Here is a 20,354-nt window from a genome sequence, read left to right on the forward strand (position 1 = left end):
TGGATGTGTGTGATGTGTATCAAAGTCAAAAGTCAAAGTCAAAGTCAGCTTTATTGTCAATTTCTTCCCATGTTCCAGACATACAAAGAGATCGAAATTACGTTTCTCACTATCCCACGGTGAAGACAAGACATATTTTACCAATTTAAGTCCACAGACAAACATAACATTCAAGTAAACAAAAAAAAGTAAGTAAATAAGTAAATAAGAGGGCACATATAATAATGAAAAATAAGAGCAGCAAAATTTGGTTGAAATTGTGCATAGACAGTCAATAAAATACTAGTGCAAAGTCAGGCCAATAAAAGGCTTGGGTAGTTCTGTTTGACCTAAGTAATAAAGAAAGTGGCATAGTGGTGCAAGTTATGTAAGAGCAGCAGAAGTGTTGTGTTTTCAGGACAACAACACCAAGTTGTAAAGTGTACAAGTGTGCAAGTGTTCAAGTGTGCAAGTGGGAGAGTGCAGGCGGCCATTGTGGGTCCAATGTCCAGGATGTTATGTAGCTGAGGGTGGAGGGGGAGAGGAGGAGAGAGTTCAGCATCCCACAGCTTGGTGTATGAAGCTGTTGTTGATCAAGTGTATGCATGTTTACAGGTGTGTGTGTGTGTGTGTGAGTGATAAGATGAGAGGACGTCTCACCAAAGCTGGCTGGACCCAGGCATGACAGTAGTAGGACGTGGGCATCCCGACGGTGCGACACAAAAGGATTACAGACCCACAGAGCATGTCCCAGAGGGATCAAACAACAGGGCTCAAATAAACAATCACTGCAGAGGGGCATACACACATGCACACACACACACACACACACACACACACACACACACACACACACACACACACACACACACACACACACACACAGAACACACACACATACAGAACACATATACACAAACACAATACATACAGAAATGTATGCACAAGATCTACAACACAAATAAATACCCACAGGTGTGTGTGTGTGTGTGTGTGTGTGTGTGTGTGTGTGTGTGCGTGCATACAAAAACATCTGAAAGGTTTATCTTTTATACCCCCATCTGACATGCTCTCAGTAACAAAGTCATTAGTGGATGTCTGTCTCTATCATTGTCTCAAACCTGCTCTTGATACGCCAGCCTTCTTCGGTCATACACCCACACACACACACACACACACACACACAAATACAAAGACTCTGCATTGCGTTCACACACACAAACCAGGGGCACATCATATCTTTGTGGGTTGTAAGAGATAATTGCAAACATTTGCCCATAGCGGAATCTTCCTCCGTCCACAATGCAGATCCACACAGCGGGGAGAGCAACATGCTCAACCCAACATCAGGGAAGGAACTACTCCCTATTCTCACTCCCTGATTTCACTTCAGGAAGTAACATACACTTGGCACTTCTTTATTAGTCTGAGAAGTAGTCTTTACATCAGCTATAAAATACATTTTGTTGAACGTTAGGGGTTTTTATTGAGATTTTGTATAAAACTTGGGAGAGAGGAGTGGAGGGTAAAAAAGTTCATTTATCTATATAGCTCAATTTCTATCTTTTTGCTTTTTGCTCTGTCTTTCTCTGTCTCTCTGTTTCACATGACTATACACAAACATATCTAACATACTGTACAGTACAGAACATCTACATACACACACAAACATACACACACACACACACACACACAAACACAACATTCTCTCTCTCTCATGCACACACACATACATACACTTGATGCCTTTCTGGCCCTCTCTCAGTCAAACACACACACACACACACACACACACACACACACACACACACTTGATGTCTTTCTGCCTCTCTCTCTGTCAAACACACACACAGACACACACACAGACAGGTGCTGACAGTCACGCTCTCCTCTTGGCACTCTCTCTTTCCCCCCTGCTAGGTCTGTTCCAGAGTCAAGCTCTCCGTTAACTCCCAGGAACCCTTTCAACCTTTTCAAAATGCGCCATATTTCAGACAGCCACACCGTGAAACCGCAATCAGCGTCGACTCTTCATTTTCCCCTCCCTCCCTCCCTCCTTCCCTCCCTCCCTCTCTCTCTCCCACCCTCCCTTTCTCTCTCACACTTTTTTTCAGGATGAAGGGGGAATTTATCATGGGGGCATTGGCGTGTGTACCTTCAGCAGGGATAAATATAGCCTCAACATTTTTTTTTTTTTTTGCAGTTGCTCGCAGGTAAAGTGAAACTGCACTGTTGTCTTTTTTTTTCTTTTCTTTTTTTCCCTCTCTTCAGTTCCTCCGCTCACCCTCCCCAACAAAGAGTGTGCCCACGTCAGCGAGCGCGCTGCCCATCTGGGTGTTCCGCAGATGCCATGTGAAGAACGCCAGCACCCTCCCAAATATGTGAGCTCCAGCGCACATGACGTGGGGAGAGGCAGGGACTTAATTAATGGCTGGCTATGGCATACCAGGTTCCCCGACTCCGGTGGTTTGGCGAGATGCCTTAAATTAGTGGCTAGTCATTTCGAGTAGCTCGATGTGGCATTGCTGCACTGGAGAGCCGGCCTAGTCTGTGTTATTAACACTATTCCTGTGTTATTATTAGTGTGGACTATGGCCACTCTGTGTGTAAGTGAAACCTTGCCTTTCACAAAGCAAGGGGAGCAGCTGCCGTCTGAGCTTTCTGATGAAACCTGTTGAAAGACTTAAAACAAACAGGATGTCAGAAGGTTGGGGTTAAAAAAAACAACCTCCGTCTCAGGGAGAGGATACTGAAAATAGCTGCGAACATCTGTGACTGTTCCTTCTGACCTCTGTCTGAGAGAATCGCAATGTCAAAACCCAGAATACATTAACGAAAAACTACTGCTTCGCGCCAGGTTGCCTGACCTCACCAATTAGTCAAAGGTGAACACATTCAATCACATTCTCACCACTGCTGCTGTTGCTTGCTGCTCCAGGGCTACAGTGCACATGCACTGATAGCACGCTAGAGTCTTCTGATCTGGCGTCAGCTACCAATGCTTTCTGCTCAAGGTGTTTCAAGTCAGGAGAAAGCTGGCAGGTGTGACCTGAGACTGTTTCCAGAGCAGTGGAGAAGAGGGGGTGAGCGTGAACTTGGGCAAAGACACGACAGCATGCCCTGATTGTCAGAGCAGCACCGCGGCGCCCCAACCAAGGGGCTGCAGGGAGCCAGCTGGCAAGGCCTCCCACCAGAGAGTCTCGCTGGGTGGCGTAGCCTGCGGAGGCACCACCCTAGCCCACTGCATTGCGCCCTGACAAGGTATCCAGCCTAACTAGAGACTAACTACGCTGTTGCAAACGACACGCATTTATCATAAGCAGAAGCTCTGGAGACCCTCAGAGCGCCAGGGAGAGCGATAACAGCTGTGACGATGCACACAAGCCTTTGTTCTCCAAGCTCTGGCTCTTTCCGCAAGCCTTTTGGGAGACGATGGCTTTGAAATAACAAACGCTCCCTGACCTATCATTCAAGGTCTCATCTGCCACAGAGGGACACCCGTGAAGGTGTTCTGGCTTATCAAAGGTGTGTGTGTGTGGGGGGAGGGTCATGTTGGAGTGGGGGGGCACGTAGCGACAAAGCAGGCGAGCGTTAAGCGAATAACAGGCCAAGAAAATTGGCAATCAAATGACTCCTTCTGTTGAAAGGATGGCACCTCGGGGGCAAACTACATAATGAGGTTACTTTCATTCTCTGACAAGAGCTCCTCTAGTCTTTCATTCTCTCTCCCTCTCTCTCTCTCGTCTTTCTCTTCATCTCTTCGTCAAACTCTTCATCACTCTTCATCTTCATCCCTCTCTTTTGAATGCAGCGATAACCCCACAAGGGCTTCAAAGAGGGCATCTCTTAAACCAGGCAACGATAAGAAGCCCTCTATAAGATGTGCACGTTTTTTAAAATACCAAGGTCAAGAATGTGTAAGAGAACCAATGTTAAAACTGGATACATAAATATGGTTTCTGTGGGATGAAGTATGCCCATAATCAGCACATTGACTCACAAAACTTATGTAGAAATTATTTGGAACTAACTAGATATGAAAGCATATGACTAGCAACTGCTGGCAATAGCCCTTGGCTAAATGCTAGCTGTGTCATGTCAAATTCAAACAAAACTGACATGATAAAGTAAAGAATGTAGACTGGAGCACACTGATTTAGCTTGCAGTTAATGTGCAAGTGCAAGAAACAACTAACATTATGACACCTACTGTACCTTCGTCAGAGTCCTGACATGACTGACCTAACATGACACAGAAAACAGTCAATCTGTGGGTTCTGTTGTTGCCGGGAAAACTACCAGCGTAAGGTCGATGCTAAGCTAATCCGTCTGTGAGGTCATCCCTGTTTGTTAACAAGTGGAAGCCTCCTAAATGGTAAGCTGCTTTTCCTATTAACTCAGCACTCTCTATGATGAATGGCATTCTTTTTGACAATTTGTTTACAACGGAAAACCTTAACGAGGACACAGCCAAAACAAGATTAATAGTAATCAATATATCATCCTTTTAAATGATCTCGGAAAATGAGCCCATGCTAGTCGCTGCTAGCTGCCATCGTTTGAAAGGGGCCAGGGCGTTTTTGGGCTCTCGGCCATGTTGATTCATTGGTGGCGATGGCAGGCTTTCTGAGAAGCAGAAGAGGATGCTGTCAAGGCTGACCTTGAGTGGGAAAGTGGAGCAAGAACGAGAGTTTGGCCCTCTGTCAAGGCGCCCAGGACCTGAGACGGGTGATGGGGCCCATTTCCACTTCTTAATCGCTCTTTCTCCTTCACTGCCCTCCCCTCCTGCTTTCCTCCCCCCCTCTCTCTCCTCTCCTCTGCTGTCCAGTACATTCTGCTGTTCTTGTCATTCCTCCTCTCTCCTTCTCCTTTCCTTTTTGCCCTCCTCTCGTCTCCTTGGACACCCAGTTAGTTTTGCTTTTCTTGTCGTTCGTCTCCTCTCCTCTGTGCCCTTCTTAATTCCTCTCCTTTGTGCCCTTCTTAGCTCTTTTTAGCTCTGCCTTTTTGTTGTCGTTCATTTCCTCTCCTGTCCTTTTCTTCTCTGCCCTTTCATTCTCTCCTCTGCTGTCCAGTATCTTTTCTTTTTTTGCCATGCATCTCTTTTCCACTCCCCCCTCCTCTACTATCCTGTCCGATACATTTTCTTGTTCATCCGACGTTCTAGTCATTCTTCTCCTCTCATCTCTTTTCCTTTCTGCTTCCCTTCTTCCACTCCTTCCCTGTCATGTGTGTCTCTCTAGCGTAGACTTCACCTCCTCCTCCTCCTCTCTTTCTCATCCCCTCATTCTCTCCTCCACGCTCACCTGGCCTCTCATCTTCCCTCCACCTGTCACATGTCTCATGGCCTGTCTCCTCCTTTTCGCATTCCTCCTCCTCCTCCTCTCCTCTCCTTCTCCCCTCCATCTCCTTTCAAGTCTTCCTCTCTACTTCCCTGACTGTCATCTTTATTCCTTCCATCATATCTCCCCACTCCTTTGTTGTCTCAACTAAGAACGGGCATTACCGGGGGACACAAACCGGTTGCATGATACTGTAGGTGTGTGCCTTTACTTCTCACCCAGCCCCCTGAGAGCTGCCAAGGGTCCCTCAAGCACCGGCTATGATTAAAGCGCCAGACAAAGAAAGGAGAGAGATAGAGAGAGAGACAGACAGAAAGAGAGAGAGTGCACTTCAAATCACTACCTCTGGAGCTTTCTTATACTGATTGGTGCTGACAGCTCAACACCTGTCAGTCCTCTGAATCTCTCCCACTAAAAAGAGTGTGAGTTTATCTGCCGAACAAAAACACGACACACCATTTTTTGTCGGTCGAAAGGCAATTAAAAATAGTTCCACGCCGGTTCCACAGAGAGATCCAACCAGGCGTGTGGAAATGTCAGCCACCTTGCGGCCAAAATGTTACACAAACATTGCTGAAAATACCCTCCATATGGCCTTCTCACGTCATAGTCGGCGTGAGGCACGTTCAGAATTGGCCGAGTGCAAATACGCATAGTGTTCGTTCCTGCTCCAAGACACTGATCCAGTTCACTAAAGCTACACATATAAAAGAGCCAGCAATTAACACTTAACGATCTCTCATTCTGTCGCCATGCCATGCTTTCATGCTCTCATTAACTTCAATGTATTTTCAATAGTTTAGAATAGGTTCCTTTGAGAAGGAAGCTAGTGAACTGGACGAGGTTGTTTTCCTGTTTGTGGAGAGGAAGCGGTAACCTGGGGAGGATTAGGCCAATCTGTTGGCTCCCAGGGGCTACTCAGCACTATTGGCTGTGACCACACCTATGCTGACTCCACAGAGCAGGACTCAATGGGGCCGTAGTGATGGGCGCCATTCATCAAAGCCTGTCAATGGGGCTTCCGAGCACAGATGGGAGCTGGCCTCACTCCCACACAATAGCACAGCACAGAAGACTACATCTCCCATGAGCGCCTCCTGTGTGGGACTGGCAGCATTTGGTGAAATGAGAATGAGGCTAGATGGGCGTTTGTATTTCATAATTTGTGTAATTGTATGCTCGCCATCTGACGATGATTGCCAGTGGCATTAACGGATTACCACGCTGTGCGCATGCTAAGTAGCCGTGAGCGCTATGCTACTAATTGTTATGAGGCTTTTGAGAAGCGCAGAACACTGGCGATGGAGATTAATGTCTTTGCGGGTCATGCGGCTGATTCAAGCTGCTAATGACTTCTCCAGTTTGTTCCAGTGTAATATAGGGAGAGGTCAGGTACTTGGGAGTATAAGTTTGAGGTGTAGGAATGTGTGTGTGCGTGCGTGTGCGTGTGTGTATGTGCAAGAACATGAATGTATGCATGTGTGTGCATTTTATGAGTGTATGACGGTGCTGGTGAGGGTGTGTAGTGTGTGAGTGAGTGTATGAGAGAGTGAGTGAGAATACTTTATGTGTGTGTGGAATTGAGGTGTGTGTGTGCGTGTGTGTGTGTGCACATGTGTGTGCACATGTGTGTGTGTGCACATGTGTCAGTGTGTGAGGGGTGGGTGATACTGTTCTAGTGTTTGCTGAGCAAGCCTGTCCAGTCAAGGGTGAAAACGCCTCTCAGTGCAGCAGAAAACGAGAGAAAAAGAGACGGAGGGAGAGAGAGAGAGAGAGAGAAAGAGAGAGAGGAAGCATGAGGAAAAGAATAATGAAGTCAGGTGAAAGGGAACGAGAGAATAAAATGATGGAATAAGCCGAGAGAAAGACAGTGTAAGATCAGGGGACAGGGTGCAAAAAGCAGATATGAAATACTAGAAGAGGGAGGCAAAGAACAGAGGGAGATAGAGAAAGAGAGAGATAGAGAGAGGGTGAAGGAGAGAGATAGAGAGAGAGAGTGGGGAAAACAGAGACCTGAGGAGGAGAATGACAATGAGTCATTTTCTGTGCTTCGGCAGCAGAGATGGAGGCGCAGGTGTTAAGGGGCAGCCCTGCTTCTGAAGTCCCCCCGCGTTGTGGTCTTCCAGCCGCGCTTCGTCCGCTACACCGCAGCGTCTAACCGCATCGAACCACACCGCACCGCACCATGCTGCCCTGCGCACAGCAAAACCGTGCCAAGCTGAGCAGCCTCGCAGGGTCATAATAACCCCTGCCGCCACCCCTCTCCATCTGACCTCGGCCACCAGCTGATCCCCAGTCAGCCAGTCTGGCTAGAGAGAGACAAGGAGACAGCGAGAGAGAGAGAGAGAGTGCAAAAGCCAGGCGACAGTAATGAAAAAGCAGGTGGCCTCTCAGCAGGGGAATGAGGGAAGCGTGTGTTGAATCATTAAACAGTGAGTCAGGTATACACACACACACACACACACACACACACACCTGGCCCAGCCCCCCGGTCGATGCCCCACAACATAGCAAGGCTAACAAAACAACAAAACACGGCCTGGGGTGGGGCATGCCTCGGCTTCTGATAGCCAGAGCTATAAGGGTGTGATGGAGCTCCAGCGGGGGCTGTGCTACCAGTGGAAGTCCCCATCAGCACCCGCGGGTGGAGTGGAGCACGAAATGGCAAAGAGGGGCGAGAAGAGAGCCTGAACGGCTGGCTGCCGCGAGGAGGTAGCGGGGCAGGGATGAGCGAAACTTCTCCTCTGCTCGTCATGACACCATACAAGCACGCCAGATGGAGGGGCTCATCAAATATACATCACACTCTGCTCCGTGTGCAAAGCACCTTAATCCAGACAGTTGGGGTGTCAGGGTGGAGAAAACGTGCCGTGATGATGACTTCCTATTAGTGGCGACAGAGTCAAAGGTTAGCTGTCCCTAACAGGGCTTTCAGTACCCCTTAGTGACCATTTTGGGTGTAAAGAACCATCTCTTGAGATTCTACATTTTTAAAAAAAGATACTGACAATGTGTTCGTTAATGAGGAACGGAGTGCTTCTTTCCAGAAACCAGAAGCAGTGCCTGACCTTTTTCAGTGTAAAATGAACTGCTAGATTCATTTTGTCATCAACCCAACACCATGACCACTTCTGTAAGGGCAGATTTCGTAGACACGATTGCTGTGCTACGGCTAACATGACAAATGGTCCAATACATGAGAGCATGGAGAAGGGGCAGTCCACATGCATTCCTGGACGAGGGGTATGGAAGGGAAATGGGGGGCAATCCACTGGACTGCACCATCTCATTAGTGTAGCGGTTATCTACGGGGGGAGGGGGGGTGACACCCCATGAACAAGTGATTAATTCTGCCCTTGCAGACGTGGTCTGCGGTGGATGGGAGAAACGGACCTTTTTCCCCAAAAGCATTCTGGGCGATCGATCCCGTGACGTCACCACGGAAAAAACGCCGCTGTGAGCCGAGAGGGCTGAGTAGCGAAACGAAGGAGCCGAGGAGGAGGAGGAGAAATAACGAGCACATCACTCTTTCAGGGGGAAGGAGGAGGAAGAAAGGAAAGAGGGAGGGAAGGGTACGAGGGAAGGGTGGTGGAGTCAAGTGATAGCCAGGTGAATGGAGAGAGAGAAAGAGAGAGAGAGAGAGAGAGAGAGATAGATGGAGAAAAGAGAGAGAGACTGGGGGCTCAGACATGGCTCAAATTAGATTTAGGAGCGAAAAGCCTCAGTAATGATCACCTTTAGCCCTGAATGCCGCAAATGGAGGTAATGGACCTAAAATAGCTTTTGGGTGACAAAAGGTGAAATAGCGTTTTCAATTAGGCTCCATTGTCGTCTGATATATTATTTTCATAACCTTTAACATTTAAGCAGTATCGCTGTGGAGCAAGCACTTTTGTAGCTAATTCGACACGCTGTTTAATCCAACGACGACACAGCTAGGGCTCGGACAGTGGCTGCACAGCAGGTCTGAGAATAGCCCTTACCAACGTGCACATACTGTACACACAGAAGGTCAATTCAATACTGATCCCCGGTGCAATGAAAACTGCACCCAGATATGACAGAATTTCAACAACACGGTGATTACTTGGGCCGACGGGGAGGAAAGTAAAAGGTTAGCTCTGTCTTCAGGCCCTGAACATTCACTCGATGTTTCACCTCTTCACTCCGAGGGGCACGTCGAGCTCACGCGCGGAGCTCCCAGAGGCCTTTGCGAACCCTCTCCATCTCCTTGGCAGCATGACTGAAAAGGGCACGGTATTGAATCCGGGCAAAGATTGAGTGACTCGTTGTTTTTCCTCAGTTCCGCCCTTTTTCCGAACTCCACCGCATACGACACCCCCCAGCAACCCAGCTCACGCTCGCCCGGTGGGCTTGAACGCGGAGTGACTGAGCACTCGTTTAATAACCATTCCGATTCCGGCCATCTGATCAATCACACAAACGGCACGTAATCAATACATCAACTCGGTCTCCAAGTAGCAGGTAGCAACGGGCGCTCCCGTCCCATTCCAACAATTGATTTAGTCCAGGATAGAGTGGTTATAAACAAAAGCAATCGAGGTCCAACAGTATCACTCGCTCAACGTTGAATCGTAGATGCGAGTTGTCTCGGTGAAGAATTGCGAAAGCACATTCACCGGATTGCCTCTGTCATAGGCTCAGAGGCGCGTGAGAACATGGCTTGTGACACCAGCCAGGCGCTTTGCTCTATGAAAACGGATGCATGGGTGCATTTTCTGTGCGTGTCAGGGTAATGGGATTTGGCAAGATATTTTTTTTTCCCAATTATTTTTGCATTTATAAATGAAGAGGAAGGCCCAGTGGGCAAACAGACTTAAACACAGAGCCATAAACAGACATGTGCGCATGCGCACGCACACGCACACGCACACACACACACACACACACACACACACACACACACACACACACACACACACACACACACACACACACACACACACACACTTACAGACATAAATACTCACATGGGCACTCATGCAAGTCCTTATGGCCTGTATGAATTCATACACATCACATCATCGCACATGTAATGTGTGTGACTGTATGTGTGTGTATGAGAAAGTACGTTGGTGAGTTTATTCAATTTCGCACATACACTAAGTCATAAAATTAATGACTGCTGCCATCTGGTCACTGATAATGTCACTGATTAAAAAAAAAAAATCTACTCATCGTAGACTGAAACCAGCACAGCCCAACTATGAAAAGCTTTCTGCACTAACTGGTACACACACAATCACACACACACACACAATTCAGTATCCCTGCTCATCTGGTGCATCATCTCTATACAGGCATGTCTTTAGTCAGTCATTACATAACCCACAACGACCAAGGGCCCTGCACAGCTGAACAAACCCCTCGGAGCCAAAACACACCATACAGATCAGCTTCTGTGCATCTCATAGTATACAGTAATGAGGGAAAAAATGAATTAAGTAATGTGCATAATTAAAGAGCTAGCGCGCTAATCACCACTACTCCCCACCTCCCCCAATCAACACCACTCCAACGAAACGGAGAGGAAAAGAGAGGTTTGGTGAGCAGAAGAGACAATAAACAAAAATAAATGTGGTTGTTGTTGTTTTCGTTGTTGTTATACAGTGGGGACCGGCAGGCATTCACAGGCATAGAGGCATGAACAGTGTGCAGGCAGGGAGAGACTCAGGTTTGTTCAATAAAGTGTGACAAAGTGCAAATAGAAACAGAGGCCCTGTGGATTTGTATGTGTGGCTGAGTGAATTAAACAAGCTCACAGCAGACACAAACATATATATAGAAAACACACTTTTTCTATCTCTCTCATAAACACATACACACAAATACATTCCACACCCACAGACACAAAAAATACACACACACACTCTCTCTCTCTCACACACACACACACACACACACACACACACACACACACACAGGTGAAGGTGTTTTTATTGTGCTGTCATGTAGGAACTCCTGCTCTCAGAGAGAAATTGACTGCACATGCTCTAACAATATATTTAAGTGTATCAATGTGTGTGTGTGTGTGTGTGTGTGTGTGTGTGTGTGTGTGTGTGTGTGTGTGTGTGTGTGTGTGTGTGTGTGACAGAGAGGGAGGAATTTACATATTTACATTTACAGAGACGGTGGGGGATTCTAAAGCAGATCACTATACACAAGAGAAAAGAAAGCAGGAATAACTCTAGAAGCACACAGGAGGAGGAACTGTAGGAGAAGGACAGAAAGTATGTATTAGCAATTAATAAGAAAGAAAGAAAGAAAGAAAGAGAGAAAAGAGAGAGAGAGAGAGAGAGAGAACCAATGAGTGAGCAAAGTAAAAACAGCACAGAATTTAGTTCCTCTTTGAAAGCTCTAATTGGTCTGTGCTGATTGTGAGTGTGTTCCGGGAGCCGCGGCGATAGCAACGCGCTGCACTAAACATCGGGCCCACAAGCTTTGATCCCACAAGCGCTACCGTTTGAAGCTGCAAGTCTGATATATCCTCGCCCCCGCTCCTGGGTGCAACACAAGACAGCCACAAGGAAGACGCCACTGCTCTGACAATTTATGTAAACAGCAGCCTTTGAGGACGGTTTTGTTAAATGTCAAACAGCATTGGTTTGACATTAGCTGGGTGAGGTTATAAGGTCGGCGTTACATGTGGAGGAACTTGGCTTTTAGTGCATTTAGTGCCCTGAGACAATTCCTCTCGAATGATGGTTCCTCTAGTTCCGGTCCCCCAGCAGAACCTTCCAGGGAAGCACAGATCTCTAAAGATGGTGCTGGAGGTTCTCACGAAAAGTCTGATGACTTAAGGTCGGCCTTGACGGCTTATGAGCAATGAGATTATTCAAACAAAATCCCAACCTCGTTAAAAACCTTTGCATCCCCACGTCGAGATTTTCGAGAGTGCATCTGTGTCTCTATCTTTCTCTCTCTCTCTCCCTCCCTCTCTTCCTGGTGGATGAGTTACCTGAGCGTTCCTGGGGTGATCAGTCGATGCGTCCCCCAGGAGGAGCGTTGTTGTCTGACTACCACACGCAAAAAAAGCTGATGTGTGTGTGTGTGTGTGTGTGTGTGTGTCCCCTTTTTCCCCTCCACTTGCTCCTCTTGCTGTCCGCCCAGTGAGGGGTACATTAGCAAGCAGCAGGTCATTGAGATCCTGTTGCGCTCGTGCTCCCTCTCTCCGTCCCACACACACACACACACACACACACACACACACACACACACACACACACACACACACACACACTCACTGGAAGTGCCAGGCTGCCAGGAGTTCTCAGTGTCCTGGCGGGCCCCCCGGGGTCTGTGCTAACTGGGCCGAGGTTTTAGCGTTGGGGCCTGTCACTGTCAGAGCCAAGCAAAGCGAAGGAGAGCGAAGGAGAGTGGTGGGTTGGAGGAGGAGGTGGAGGAGGTGGTGGGTTGGAGGAGGAGGTGGTGAAGGTGGTGGGTTGGAGGAGGAGGTGGTGTGTGTGGGGGGGGTGGAGATGGCAGGGCCGGCTCCCGGAGGTGTCAGCAGTGAGGGAGGCTCTCCAGATGAGACGGACGCCCTGGCCCTGCCCTGCCCTGCCCGCCACCAGCCTGCTCACGCTCCACTCTCCCCTCACCTTTTCCTCCATCTGTCTATCATCAGTCTCCTCTCATATTAACACACACACACACACATGCACACACACACGTATACACACATACACGCACTCGGCAACGCACACACACACACACACATATGTACACATATGCACACACACACACACACACACACACACACACACACACACACACACACACACACACAACACACACTCACACAGATACACACACGCACACACAAACACAATGATAAACAGTCACACCTACTCTCTCATACACACACACACACACACACACATACAAACCCATTCATCAAATTCAACTACAACAGCGATGACTTTCAGCATGTCAGATGCAAACATCTCTCTGTGTCTCTTGTGCCCTCTCAACATATATCTCACCCCTCCCCCAGCACTTAGTCAAGCCATAAGTCTGCTTCAAGACCTTAAAGGATGGCATGCTAGTGGCTGAGTTTAAGATGACATGAGTGCACTTACACCCTTAAGATTAAGAGCAAATGCATCTGTATGAGAGTTTGTGTGTGTGTGTGTGTGTGAGGGGGAGAGAGAGTGTGTGTGTGCATGTGTGTGTGTGTGTGTGTGTGTGTGTGTGTGTGTGTGTGTGTGTGTGTGTGTGTGTGCGTGTGTGCATGTGAGCAAGTGTGTGCATTTGTGTGTGTGTGTGTATCATTGAGTCAGGGGTGAGTAACCCTTGATCAGGGGTTGTCAGCATTTGTCCGCAGGAGCCCTGTCCTCCCCAGGACGGGCGGCGGTGCCGGCGAGCAGTGCGATGGGACCTGACATGAAAGCCAAGGTGCAGTGCCTGTCAGGAGTACACAGCGTCCCACGGCGTCCCACGGCGTCCCACGGCGTCCCACGGCGTGCCGCGTTTTCCACCGCGCTGCACAAATGTTGTCCGCTTTCCAAACCGAAGCGGGCAGAGGTTTCAAAACGAGTCGTGCCAACCGCTGCCCTCGTTTCCTTGGCTTTCTTTCTCTTTTTCCCTACCCCACATTCTTCCATCCTCCCCTCTCTCTCTCTTCTATCCCTCGCTCGTTGGCAGAGGTTGAAAGAGCTTCTTCTCGCCCGCTTCACAAATGAGGTCTCAGGGGCACTCGTGCCGATGCGGATGACACCGGACACTTGATCTTCATCTAGCTATTGAGCCCTCCTACACTGACGTGTCTGTAGACGGACAGCTTTTGCTGTCACTCGACTTGGTCTAAATAACTTCTATAGAGCACTAAGTAATCAAACGCCCTGTCTGTAGGCCAAGAGTGTTTTTCATTGTATGGTAACCTTCAACCTTTTAATACAAAACCTTCATTTTGAGAAACATTTTGAGACAATGTCCGATCTAATACAACAGCTCATTGTTGGTGTGTAGAAATTCTACTTCATCTCTTTTTTTCTCTCTCTCCCTGTGACACAGAAATGGTGGGTGGACCAACACACCTTCGTCAAAACGCCAACTTTTAATGCACTGTTAATTAAACCCCGGGAAATCATAGAAATCGGCTTGGCCCGTGACACCTGCTTCCGGAACCATCTACCATCTACCATTCCACAGCCTCTATTAATAGCAACTCGCTCTCGCTCACCACCCCAAAAATTCATCAGAGCCGTGAGAGCTTTTCCATTACTCTCCCCCCTTCCTTAATGCGACAGGCGACAGAGAACGAGAACGCCCCCTCATCCCACCCCAACCCCTCATCCCCCCAGGTGCAGATCCTAATCCCCCTGACAAATACCTTGACAGCCAACGTGGCAATCCCCCCCCCAGACTAACTGGGCTTTCATTTTAATACCCCAGTGCAGCACTGCTGCACGTATTACCTGCAGCGGTGGGGTAGACTCTGTCAAAAGCAAGAGAGCGGAGTGATGAGTGTGACAGGCTTGACGGCGGCCAGTTCCCTAACTCCGGACGCCTCTTAGCCAAGTCTCCATTTCCGATCGCTCCGCGTCTTACCCCCATCTCATCCATTTTAATTACTCCCTCCTTTTTAAACTTCATTTTTCCTCCTCTCTCCTGGGTCAAATAAGATTGCGAGCAGTGTATGCGCTCCTTGGCAAGCCGGCTTCAATGTATTAATAAAGACTTTGGCAAGCAAAACAATTTCGGCATCTCCAAAATAAATAGTAGGCCTATAGTAGTGCAAAAGTAAAGGAGGGAGAAAACCTTTGTGTGGCACAATCATTCATCTCCACAAAGCTGGGGCCAAAGTATATGAGGTGTTCAATTTTAGATTTCTTAGCAAGAAACTTTCTCTTGACTTTCTTTTTCCACAAAACAGAGTGAACTGAGAAAGGGAGAGTTTGGCATTTATTTAGGTTATTATTCAGGTATGGAGGTATGGGGGCACTTTCATTATGCCTATGTCCTGAGTTCACTGACCTCATACTATACATGATAAATAACCTGTGTTTGACCAACTGTTGATTGTTTGTTGTATTGCTGACGTTTTTTAGTACATGGTTGTCTTTGAAATTTTATAATAGAGCTTTATATCCTGATGTGGCATTAGTAGCTATATTCTGAACATTCAGTGAGAACATGCAATTCTGTTGACCCTCCAAAGGAATCTTACTCAAGTGCTCTGAAGCATAAAATATGCCACTGAATGAGCACACACACCAAACATGAACCTTATCATTTTTTAATTTCCTATGTTGAGGATAACCTTCTCATTTCAGTTGTTATGCAGCACTCTCTGCATGTCTGTAAGGCATGCAGTGAGGAGCTGTTTTGCACAGATGGGTGGTTGCCTGGATCTGCAGAGGAGAGAGTGACAGAGACGCCTGCCAAAGAGGTGCACTCCGACTCCAAGCCACCACCAGAGGCCCGATACACCAGTCTATATCTCCATCCTCACCCTCCACCCATCACCTCCCACTCATCCAAGAGAAGAAAAAAGGCTGATCCTAAGTCAGTTTTAATGTATCAGGCAACCACTGATGAACCATCGCCGTGACTGACTGCAGAACAGTAGCCTCACTCAGCGGTGCAAGAGTGTGTGTGTGTGTGTGGGATTGGGGATACAGATTCTTTCCAATAGGACAAAATCCACACGTGGCTGTCTGTTACCATGGCAGCATATCCAGTTGTCAGGTGCGGATGATGATGTGGGGAGGAGTGGGATATCCTGGCCGGTATTTACTATTTCCCTCTGACTCAGGCCTCGTTCTCGGCGATGCGTCGGAATGCCGGCTCCCTGTCTGAGTGAAACGTGTCTTGACAGATAAGCCCAATCAAGCCCATCTCCAGCCAATGCAAGCTGAACGACGGCGCACGAGCAAAGCAAAGCACAAGCCCTGCCACCATTTTATGTCAGTGTCAGAGTCAGACCGATAGGGCACTAACCTGAGAGGGGGATTATGGGTATTTTCTCAGGGCCCTTGTCTCAAAAGCCTGTAGATTCCATCTTTTTTTTTCAATCCCCCACCAGTAATCCAATCATTAAGGGGATCGGCTTGACACGCGGGCAGCCTAATGCTATTCAAACACGCATGCATAAATACACATACTCTATCTCTCTCTCTCTCTCTCTCTCTCTCTCTCTCTCTCTCTCTTTCACACACGCATACAGTATAGTGACAAGATCCAAGCCATAGTCATCAGTGCATTGCATTACATAACATGAGATTGTACTGCTGCATGCGGTCTGATGACCAGAAATGAATTTAAGGGATGTGCTGTAACAGTGTGTGTGTGTGTGTGTGTGTGTGTGTGTGTGTGTGTGTGTGTGTGTGTGTGTGTGTGTGTGTGTGTGTGAGTGGGGGTGTTGAACAGAGGAGGAGAGAAGGTAGAGGGGAAGGAAGAAGAGAGAAGGAGAAAGATGAAAGTTGGATTTGGGTCGAGTGAAGACTTCAAAGTCTGATTGAAGGTGTTTGAGGAATGGTAAGACCGTGGAAGGAGGGAATTTCGCATCTGGCGTCTCAGTGTTGGGGGAGAGAGTGGCTTTCTTGTCATTGACTAACCCATCCCAGAATGTAAAAACATGAATAAACAGCATCTGTTATCCATGCTGGTGCTAAAGGGGGTATCTGGCGACAAAAATCTAAGCATTTCCCTGTCCCATTTCCCACACAACAGTGACCCGCTTTTCAAATAGATCATCATACATAAAACATTGTTGAGAAAGGAAATTATTTTGTTTCCTTGCATGGAGCATGTATGAACAAAACGATGTCCACACAAGCAGCATGATTTTGATTTACAAAAAAAAAAAAAATGATCCCCTCCACTACTGTAGAGCCATGCTATTTACTGTAGGCTATACACTACAATGTATAGAAATACTCCCATACCGCAGCCTATGGTCTAAGAAGGCTATTATGAGTCATAGGATAGCTTTCATTAGTGTAGTCCTACCTTTCTCGTTATTTATGCAGTCTGGAACACAGGTGGTCGCCACACACCATTTGGCAATTTGCTGTGTCCTGCGACGGGGAAACGAGCTGCCCTCACAACCCGGGGTGCAGGCGCATGGCAGGCGGACGCTGCTCTTGGTTTCAACCGAGGATGGACAGGTGTTGGCGTGGGCGTGGTGTGGTTCCCGCCAACACGTAACGATGGGTCAGACAAGCCCGGCAGGGAAACACTGTTATCCCGCCAGCACTCTGGAAAAGAAATAAACAGATTACCTTCCAATAATAGCCTCAGGAAGATGCGGCGGGCTAATTTGCATCTACGCTGCTGCTGAAGATGGCTCGGCTCTTGTTTTTTTGTTGTTGTTTTTCTTTTACATTATTCAGGTTGAGGTCTATGCCTTCATACATCCATTTAGCTAGGTCATATACTGCATAGCCTCGTTTGTGAATACAAAACCTAAATATATAGCCTAGGAGCAAGATAGGTCTTAACAGCTTATGACCTTAAATAGGTTACGTTACAGTGTTACCAAAGTGAACGATTTGATATACTTTAGTCTAAGTCAGTATGTTTGATCTTATCTATTTATTGGGGACTAATTTATTTGTTGATCTAGCCTATTTATATATTTACTTGTAAATCTATCCTATTTATATATCGCAGTCGACGCGCTTTTGATGCACATGGGGACTAGACTGGTTAAGTAAAAAAGTGGATTTTAAATCAAGGCTACATGGGGAAAGCGCGTAACATAGGGTGTCTTGCATTCAGTAGACTCGGGGAAATACGTTATCTAAAGTCTCATAAAGCGTAGCCTATAACATATCCGCTTGAGTTGGTTTAGCCTATAACATGACCCTAATCTTGCAATACAGTGTAGGCTAGATAACGGACCCCATATCCATACTCACTTGTGGCTGCTCCAGTGTGGTATTCCGCGCCTTCCAGTCAAACCACCCACTTCCAAGAAAATCCTTATCAGCCACGTTATGCTGTGCAGTCCGTAGGTTATCAACAGCAACCTGCCCGGTTCGGGGTCTTCAGATGTGCCTCGCGTGATGACAAGGACTGCACCTGACTGGCCATTCGGGTACAGAACTAGCACTCAATTGCATATTATTCCCACTGAATAAAATGTTTTGCCCAGTTTGATTAAATAAGAGAATTTAGATTCTTAGCACAGGCTATATCTAGTTACGTGCCCTGTAAGCTAACCTGGTGAACCTTTAAATTGATAACCACCGCTTACTGGCGCCACGAACTTGATGGAGGTCCGAACAAATGTGTTTTCGTCTGTTGGCAGGAATTACACGTAGCAGACCGTAATCAACATTAAAAGTAGAACCCTAGAGCGCAAGCATCCATCTTCCGCTACAATTTCCCTTATCGCTCAAACAGTCTCCAGCGGAAAGGAATATCGACAGGTTCTGTATGAGACAGTTATAGATAATATTGTAAATTGTAAGACGACACGTCTCAAAGAGAAATTAGTAAATCCTTGAGAACGAGTAGCCAAGTAGCCAATGTGCACACACCCGGCGAGGAGCCTACCAATGGATCTGTAACCCGTAACTGTGAGACTTGGAGAGGCTGACGCCGCGGAATGAATAAATTCATAAAGAGGCGATGCTCTCGCATCAGCACCGACTCGCAACGGAGGGTGGGGAGGTAGCAAGAGGACCAAGTCGCGCGCATGCAAGGCGGTGTCACATCAGCGTTCGCAAAACTTCTTGATGTTTCCAAGCCACTCCACGCAAGACACAGAGAATGCCTTTTTAAGGTCAAATTTTAAATTACTGTTTTATTAATTAAGGGTCTCTTAATAGAAATTGAGTGGCTTTGGTGTTTTCAGGGCTAATTTAAGGTAAATTTGAGTAGGCTACATCACGCTTGGTGTTCAAAAAAGCATGCAGCGTGCAGACCTTACCAGGATCTATGGTGTTACGCAAGTGCAACTCACTGAAAGTGCATTTATTAACTCTCAGTCACATCTTAACACTCAGGCTTTTGCTCTTGCTGTTATCTCAACAGACACAGCCACACACATGCATGCGCAGCGCTCAGTGGCAAGTATACAACAAAACCCCATAGTTTTGTAAGGCAAGGGTTAGTTAATTAGCCACCAACACCTTAGAGTATTGGAGTATTGATTAGGTGTTGATTAATGATTTAATTAATTGGAAACCATGACCTCAAGACTAAAGGGATGTAACAATCACTATTAAACACTGAGTGAGTTCTATCCCACAAACTCATTTATTAGTTGTCATCTCCCTCAGCACAAACATGCAGTAGACATGCAGTACATACATACATACTTTGTAGGCCTACATAGCAAGAGAGGAAGACATGAACATTGATGTCTCATTGGCACTTTTCCAATTCCATTTCCAATTTTCCATTGTTTTCCCATGCAACACACATACACCAAGATACACACACACACGCATACTGTACATACACAAATCATTTTCTCACATTCCATAAACTAAACTTCGAGCAGGATTCACAAAGGATGCCTTACAAAACACATGTTTATGGATGTTGATTAGAAATAATTACTTGTCATGTGCACAGACATAGTGTTGTTTTCCATGTTTTATATTTATATATTTTTTGTACCCCTCAAGTAGACTCCAGCTGGGCTCTTCCCTGTATGATGCTATTGTCAGGCTGGTGGAGAATGCTCACTGTAGACCCCCCGCAGCATTCAATTATGAGCTGAACTGCTGTGGAGCCTTTGAAGACCCTTATGGACCAGCACAGTATAGCTCAGCAAGTGCAGACTTCACAGAGCACCGCATAATATCTTTGTAGTAAATACTCTGCAGAGATTGTGCACACTGCACAGTGTTCAGACAGAAATAGCTGAAATACAGGGATTATGTTAGCATTTAGAGACTTTCAATAGAGACCAGCTTCAATTGTACAGCAGAGAGCAGGGCAATGGACATCAGATCAAAGTCATTTTTTATTCAGATTTTAAGTAATCCCTTCCCCACGCATTTCATGCATTTCGCATGTTAGATTCCAATGTGTAATAGCTTACAGTAGAGATATCAT

At 46.9% G+C, this 20,354-nt stretch overlaps 1 long non-coding RNA gene across 1 annotated transcript in view; it reads right to left on the reverse strand.

Moving 5' to 3' along the window:
* Positions 1-18,898, reverse strand: part of LOC125289162 — a 30,791-nt gene extending 11,893 nt beyond the window's left edge. The window contains exons 1-2 of the long non-coding RNA XR_007192588.1: positions 18,203-18,898; positions 17,292-17,539 (exon numbers count right to left, since the gene is read on the reverse strand). This is a non-coding gene — a long non-coding RNA (uncharacterized LOC125289162). The remainder of the gene's footprint in view (positions 1-17,291; positions 17,540-18,202) is intronic.
* Between the last annotated feature and the right edge of the window lie 1,456 nt (positions 18,899-20,354).

This window comes from Alosa alosa, chromosome 24 (assembly GCF_017589495.1).
Source record: "Alosa alosa isolate M-15738 ecotype Scorff River chromosome 24, AALO_Geno_1.1, whole genome shotgun sequence".
NCBI classification, from domain to species: Eukaryota; Metazoa; Chordata; class Actinopteri; order Clupeiformes; family Clupeidae; genus Alosa; species Alosa alosa.